Here is a 7,466-nt window from a genome sequence, read left to right as displayed (position 1 = left end):
TGCCACAAGTCCTCCTTTTCTTTTTGCGAATACAGACTAACACGGCTGCTACTCTGAAACCCTTCATAATGGAGCAAGCCTCAGTAAGAGCAACCCAGAACTTAGACCAGTTCAAAAGGAAATAGGAAATAATTATTTAAAAACAAAATTACAAAGACCTAATCCTACCATACAGCTTGGTGTCCCTTTGATATTGTAGAATACTGTATCCAGTTCTGGTGTTTACACTTTCAAAAAGGATGCTACAAACTTGGAAAGGCTTCAGAAAAGAGCGACAAGAATGATTTGAGGTCTGAAAAATCTCCCTAACTGTGAGAGATTTAAGAAGCTCAATCTATTTAGCTTTATCAAAGAGGAGGTTAAAGCATGACTTGATCACAGTGTGTAAGTACCTACATGGGGAGATTTCTGATAGCACTTTAATCTAGCGGGCAAAGGCATAACAAGATCAAATGGCTGGAAGTTGAAGTGAGACATGTTCAGACTGGAAATAAAGTAACATTTTTTAACCAAGAGGACCATTGGAACAATTTACCAAGAGATGTGGTGGATTATCCATCACTTGAAGTCTAACTCAAATGTGGATGTTTTTTCTAAAACGATATGCTTTAGCTCAACCAGGCATTATGGACTTGATGCAGGAAGTACTGGGAGATATTCTATGGCCTGTGTTTTGGAGGAAGTCAAACTAGATAATCACAATCATCCCCTTATGGCTGTGGTTTTCAATCTGTGGTTTAGGGACCCCCTAAGATTTCCAAAGGGGTCTGCACCTCCATTCAAAATTTTGTAGGGGTCTGCAAATGAAAAAAAAAAAAGGTTGAAAGCCACTGCCCTAACTCCTTAAATTTAATGAACCCAGGGATTATTATATACGTATAGTATCACCCTCACTCAGATTTACATTTGTTGTTAAAAAAAAGCATATATACATATTCTTGTTATATTAATAAACAGAGGTGTTTTTAAAAATTGTATCACCCTACACAGCATGCATTTTGTATGTGTAGCACCTAGCACAGGGGTGGGCAAACTACGGCCTGCGGGCTGGATCCGGCCCATCAGGGCTTTTGATCCGACCCGCGGGATTGCCCCCCATGGTGCCGCAGGCCCCGCGCCGCTCTCAGAAGTGGTTGGCACTACGTCCCTGCGGCCCCGGGGGGGAGGAACAGAGGGCTCCGTGCGTTGCCCTTGCCTCCAGGCACTGCCCCCCGCAGTTCCCATTGGCCGGGAACGGGGAACCACAGCCAATGGGAGCTTCGGGGGAGATACCTGGAGGCACGGCAAGGGCAGCACGCGGAGCCCTATGCCTCCTCTCCCCCAGGGGCTGTGTAGGGACATGGTGCCGGCCGCTTCCCGGAGTGGCGCGGCATGGGGCCAGGGCAGGCAGGCAGGGAGCCTGGCCCCGGTGCGTGCCACTGCCACCCCAGAGCCGCTTTAGGTAAGCGGCGCCAGGCCAGAGCCCGAACCCCCTCCTGCACCCTGCTCCCCAACTCCCTGGCCTAAGCCCCCTGCCTGCACCTCACACCCCTCCTGTACCCCAACTCCCTGCCCTGAGCTCCCTTCCGCAGTCCACACCCCCTCCTGCACCCCTGCCCTGAGACCCCTCCTGCACTCCGCACCCCTCCTACACTCCAACCCCCTTACCTGAGCTCCCTCATACACCCTGCACCCTTCCTCTGCCCCAATCTCTTGCCCTGAGGCCGTTCCTGCACACCGCACCCCCTCCCACACCCCAACCCCCTGCCCCAGCCCTGTATACAATTTCCCCACCTAGATGTGGCCCTTGATCCAAAAAGTTTGCCCACCCCTGACCTAGCACAATGAGGTCCTGGTCCATGACTGAGACCCCTATTTACTTCAATAATATACATAATAATAATACACACATTTTTCAGGGGAAACAGTTTTAGAAATGTTGGAAAGACTTCAAAAACATTTTGGTGACTTTTTTGCATCCTTCCACTTATGAAGCCAAAGTCCAGTTGTACAGGACTCTGATAGTGACCTAAAATAGCCTTTCTGTATCTGAAAATATTGTGACTATAAAGCTGGATATCTTAGGAACTTTCAAAGCTAGAAACAAGTGCTTTAATTATTGGCCAACTGGAAATCTCTCCATAGTAGGTTTTGCTCAAGGGACAGCAGGCCTAGTGGTCAAGCCACAGCCAAACAGTCTCTCTGTGTCATGGGATAGATCTTCCAGGCATTCCAGGAGGCCTGTCAGCCAAGTCACAATTCATTACTCCAACTCCCAGCTGAGTGGGAGTGAGGGGGAAGCTCCCCAGCTCACTCACATAGTCCAGTTTTTCCTCCTTGTCAGGGAGAAGTGGGGAGGGGTCAGGGCCCCTCCTAAGTCTTACTCACAGTCTCAGGCCTTCTCCTGTCAATCACTCTGTCTGAGCAGCTATAGCCAGCCTTCTTGAAGCCAGTCTCTCCTTCCCTCCCACACCACCTAACTTCCAGAGCTCCCTTTTAAGCAGGTCCTCCATAGGGAGCATGCCCAGCAGCTGCTGAGAGGTGGGCCGTTCTTGGCCCAATGTTACTCCATCATTCCTATAACCTTAGTTTGGGGTCTGTAAACCCCATTACACTCCCCCTTCTAATGGTATGAGTCTATGATTTTGGAGCAAAAAGAAGCACCTACATTCTATCTCCACTTATGACCATGCATTTCATAGGGCTTGATGACCACGAAGTACTAGGTAGCCACAGATTTACTAACAAAATGTGTATTTTATAAACACACACACATTAAAACAAATTTCCAAAATGAAACAATCCACTGCATGCACTTCTCCCCGAGGGAGGCTGAGAGTACAAGTATGTGATGCTAGTCATATTACTTAATGCACTACTAGAAAGCACTCAGATACTACAGCCATGAATAGAGGAGAACCCATAAGACTTCTGGCCAGCCCTGAGTTTGTTTTTGTTTGTGCATGTGCATGTGTGTGTTTTTCCCCCTCTAGCTTCGAGGTCAGGATAGGGAATAAAGAAAAGCCAAGATTTGGAGTGGATGTGAGGCTACTTAGCTGTCCTAGGAACAGATCTAATAATAGTTGACTGAGGCATTTATCACAGAAAAGAGATTGGTAAAATACTGATTTATAATTAGTTCCAAATCAGATTAGTGATAAAAATATCAAGCTAATTGGCTTGCCAGGCAGTGCAGAGTGGGAGGACCATGCAGGATTTCTGGAGTCCTGGTTTTCTATGGCTGTGCTGCTTGACAGCAAGGAGCTAATTTATATGAAAAATGGCCTTCAGGAGTTTGATAAAGAGGACAGAAAAGTAGATACAAAGGAATCCTCAAGGAAGCAATCTGATCTTTATTATTAGTGACAGAGAATCATCCCCATGGCTAGAAAGAAGTGTGATTTATTTAAGGGTGAATAAGTGTTTGTGTTTATAGATATCAATTCCATGACATGAGAAGCATCAGGAAGGAGTTCCCATAAAAAGATAATCTGTGGAGGCTTTGGTCCTGTACTCACTTAAATTCCACATTTGCCATGAAAGATGATATAGAACAAAAAAAATCAAAGGCTAGATCTTCTACACAGTCTTGTTCAGAAACAGATGTGGATACAAATGACTGACCCATTAAATGTTTTGACTTTTAACATCAACAGCTTTAAAAATGCCAGAGTTGCTTTTCATAATTTAATTTTTAAAAATGTTTCAGCTATTTTTGTTATATTGTTGCTGTTAAATTTGGAAAAGTAGATGTGAATACATCTTATAAAAGCATGTATCATCAAAAAAAACACTCATCAATTCTAATTCTGGCACTGTCATTCATTTATTGTCTGTCTTTAGAAAGTCACTTAAGTCAAAATCTTTAAAAGTATTGGGCATGTATGGTGCCTATATGCAAAGTGAAACTCTAGCCTCTACATTTCTAAAACTGGGCACACAAAATTAGTGAATGCTTTTGAGAATTATGGCCTTAACTTTTTTGTTCCTCAATTTTTCAAACTATAAAATGGACCTACCTTCTGAGGCTATTGTCAGGATTAGTTAAATTAAATGGCAATTGTGGTGCATATAGGGATGTAGTTTACATATCAGTGAGCATCTATAGGAGTCTAAATTAGTGTAATTTATATGGTGGTGGTTGCAAGACAATGTAAAATATTCTAGTTCAGACTAGGGCTGTCAATTAATCACAGTTAACTCACGCGATTAACTGAAAAAAATTAATCGTGATTAATCGCAGTTTTAATCGCACTGTTAATAGAATACCAATAGAAGTTTATTAACTATCTTTGGATGTTTTTCTACATTTTCAAATATAATTGGCCTTAAATTACAAGAAAAAATACAAACTGTACAGTGCTCACTTTATATTATTATTTTTATTACAAATATTTGTACTATAAAAAAGATAAACAAAAGAAATAGTATTTTTCAGTTCACCTCATATAAGTACCATAGTGCAATCTCTTTATCATGAAAGTGCAACTTACAAATGTAGATTTTTTTTTGTTACATAACTGCTCTCAAAAACAAAACAATGTAAAACTTTAGAGCCCACAAGTCCACTCAGTCCTACTTCTTATTCAGCCAATCACTAAGACAAATAAGTTTGTTTACATTTACGGGAGATAATGCTGAATGCTTCTTATTTACAATGTCACCTGAAAGTGAGAACAGGAGTTCACATGGCACTTTTGTAGCCAGCATTGCAAGGTATTTACGTTCCAGATATGCTAAACATTTGTATGCCCCTTCATGCTTCGGCCACCATTCCAGAGGACATGCTTCCATGCTGATGACGCTTAAAAAAATAATGCATTAATTGTATTTTGACTGAACTCCTCATGGGAGAATAGTATGTCTCCTGCTCTGTGTTACCCGCATTCTGCCATGTATTTCATATTATAGCAGTCTCGGATGATGACCCAGCACATGTTCGTTTTAAGAACAATTTCACTACAGATCTGACAAAATGCAAAGAAAGTACCAATGTGAGATTTCTAAAGATAGCTACAGCACTCGACCCAAGGTTTAAGAATCGGAAGTATCTTCAAAAATCTGAGAGGGACGAGGTGTGAAGCATGCTTTCAGAAATCTTAAAAAGCAACACTCTGATGTGGAAACTACAGAACCTGAACCACCAAAAAAGAAAATCAACCTTCTGCTGGTGGCATTTGACTCAAATGATGAAAGTGAACATGCGTTGGCCTGCACTGCTTTGGATCATTATCGAGCTGAATCCATCATCGGCATGGACGCATGTCCTCTGGAATGATGGTTGAAGATGAAGGGACATATGAATCTTTAGCACATCTGGCACGTAAATATCTTGCAACGCTGGCTACAACAGTGCCATGCGAACGTCTGTTCTCACTTCCAGGCGACATCGTAAACAAGAAGCGGACAGCATTATCTCCTGTAAATGTAAACAAACTTGTTTGTCTGAGTGACTGGCTGAACAAGAAGTCGGACTGAGTGGACTTGTAAGCTTTAAAGTTTTACGTTGTTTTATTTTTGAATGCAGTAATTTTTTTGGTACATAATTCTACATTTGTAAGTTCAACTTTCATGATAAAGAGATTGCACTACAGTACTTGTATGAGGTGAATTGAAAAATTTTATTTCTTTTGTTTTTTACAGTGCAAATATTTGTAATCAAAAATAAAGTGAGCACTGTACACTTTTATTCTGTGTTGTAATTGAAATAAATATATTTGAAAATGTAGAAAACATCCAAAAATATTTAAATAAATGGTATTATATTAACAAGAGTGCGATTAATTGTAATTAATTGTTTAATCACTTGACAGCCCTAGTTTAGATTCATCTCTGAATTTGGCCTTATTCCAAAAATGTTTGGAGATGAAAAGAGATATGAAAGATATGGGGAGATTTGCAAAGGTTCTAATGGAAGTTAGTTGCCCAAATGCCACCGAAAATCAATGGGAGTTGGGTGCTCACTGCCCTTTTTGCCTGCTCCCATATATAGTAAAAAAAAAATTAAATGGCTCATTATGCCTGCTAAGATGAAATGTTTTGAAACTGTACTCAGCATGGCATATTTGATAAATCTGTAGTAGATATTGTGACAAAGTTCCTCCTCTACCTTGGTGGGTCTTGCGCTTATTGGCAGATTTGCTTGCCTTGGAGCTTCACGGCAGCCTTCAGTTTGGCCGTTTTCGTGAACCCACAGTCCAGGTCAACTCCTCCTGTGTCTGATCAGGAGTTGGGAGGTTTGGGGGGAACCCGGACCCACCCTCTACTCCAGGTTCCAGCCCAGGGCCCTGTGGAATGCAGCTGTCTAGAGTGCCTCCTGGAACAGCTGTGCAACAGCTACAACTCCCTGGGCTACTTCCCCATGGCCTCCTCCGAACACCTTCTTGATCCTAACAATAAGACCTTCTTCCTGGTGTCTGATAATGTTTGTACTCCTCAGTCCTCCAACAGTATGCGTTCTCACTCTCAGCTCCTAGCGCCTCTTGCTCCCAACTCCTCACATGCGCACCACAAACTGAAGTGAGCTCCTTTTTAAACCCTGGTGCCCTGATTAGCCTACCTTAATTGAGTCTAGCAGCTTCTTGATTGGCTGCAGGTGTTCTAATCAGCCTGTCTTAGTTGTCTCCAGAAGGTTCCTGATTGTTCTGGAACCTTCCCTGTTATCTTACCCAGGGAAAAGGGACCTTCTTAACCTGGGGCTAATATATCTGCCTTCTATTACTCTCCTATAGCCACCCAGCCCGACCCTGTCACAATATTAATAATATTTACTACAGTAGTGGTTAACAGCCAACCAAGACTGAGGTCCCATTGTGTTATACAATTCACAAACATAGAGTAATAGACAGTCACTGCCGCAAAGAGCTTACAATCTAAAGAGAGAGCAGACGTTGAAAAGGTTGCTGAAAAGGGTATAATAACCAAGCAGAGTGAATCATGTAATGGCATCAAACATCATGTTAGTTCCACAGCTGTTGTTATTTTGGGGGCAGGTTTAGGTAGGAGGGGATAAGCTAAATTGAAAGAAAAAGTGAAGGGAGAGGAGACATTGAAGGGAAGGGAATAAGAGGGACAGGGCAGAGAGAGGGAAAGAAGTGGAGTGAAGCTGAAGTGAAAAGATTGTGAGGGAGAAGGAGGGATATCTTAGAGAGACACGTGGTGGTTCCACTGACAAAGACTATGGCATGAGTCCCCTGCCTGTTCCCAGGCAGCTGTGAAAATCTGTCCTCGGCTTTGTGTGTGTGTGTATAATATTTCTATTTTTTTAAAAATCTAATAAAAATAAAAAATTCTATTTGTCATCAAAAAAGAATTAGATAAACTAGATAAATTCATGGAGGATACGTCTATCAATGGCTGTTAGCCAGGATGGGCAGGGATGGTGTCCCTAGCCTCTGTTTCTCAGAAGCTGGAAATGGGCAACTAGGGATGGATCATTGATGATTATCTGTTCCTGTTCATTCCCTCTGGGGCACCTGGCATTGGCC

Source organism: Chelonia mydas, chromosome 7, assembly GCF_015237465.2.
Source record: "Chelonia mydas isolate rCheMyd1 chromosome 7, rCheMyd1.pri.v2, whole genome shotgun sequence".
Taxonomy (NCBI): Eukaryota; Metazoa; Chordata; order Testudines; family Cheloniidae; genus Chelonia; species Chelonia mydas.
Note: the sequence above shows the minus strand (reverse complement) of the source record.